The sequence below is a fragment of the Ornithodoros turicata genome, chromosome 2, assembly GCF_037126465.1.
Source record: "Ornithodoros turicata isolate Travis chromosome 2, ASM3712646v1, whole genome shotgun sequence".
NCBI lineage: Eukaryota > Metazoa > Arthropoda > Arachnida > Ixodida > Argasidae > Ornithodoros > Ornithodoros turicata.
The window spans coordinates 102,425,231-102,425,887 of record NC_088202.1 but is presented as its reverse complement, the minus strand read 5'-3'; the positions used below and the strand labels follow the sequence as shown (position 1 = coordinate 102,425,887).

Below are 657 nucleotides of genomic sequence, written 5' to 3'. Positions count from 1 at the left end.
TTTCTTCGGTAGTAGGCACATATGGCTTCCCATTCGAAGTCCTATGGTATCCGGAAAGGTGAAGAGAGCTTTGAGGGCAGATTGTGAAGGGGCTCATTATTTCATTCCCCGCATCATCACCAGCAATGGGGTAGAGTATTCATCATCTCACAATCAAGTTGTTGTTGTTGTTGGTTTCCCATTTAGATGGGCATACAGATGAGTCCATAAGAGACTGAAAACAGGAAATGGCACGTGCACATGCTCCAGCAGCTTTATTTGGCTCCCGGTCACCCAGTCAATATCGCTATCGCTTGAATCATCAGCTCCTGCGAAGCTGTCGCTGTTCGGCGGTATTTCTTCACAGTCTTCCTCTGAAACAGAAAGTCACATGATGAAAAAAAAATGCTTTTGAAGAGAACTGTGTGTTTCTAACTCACACGCCCAATGAGGCATGGTGGTCACTTGCAATAACTACTAAAGTCAACCGTCAAATGCGGTGCCCGGCGAAATCATCCTTCACGCAGAATGAACCATCCATACATATGTACAATCATGAACAAGTCATAGCAATGCAAAGTAAATACTTACGTCGCCGTTTGTAAAAAGACTGGGACCAAACCTTCGGGACCGCCATAGCTCTTGTTGCATTGCACAACAACTCAAAAACGGCGCCAC

The 657-nt window shown here is 45.4% G+C and overlaps 1 long non-coding RNA gene across 1 annotated transcript; it reads right to left on the bottom strand.

Annotated features, from left to right (window-relative positions):
- Window positions 1–228: 228 nt before the first annotated feature.
- Window positions 229–657, bottom strand: LOC135383908 (uncharacterized). The gene is made up of 2 exons (XR_010420142.1): window positions 571–657; window positions 229–353 (listed from the first exon to the last, which is right to left on the bottom strand). It is a non-coding gene; the product is annotated as an uncharacterized LOC135383908 (long non-coding RNA).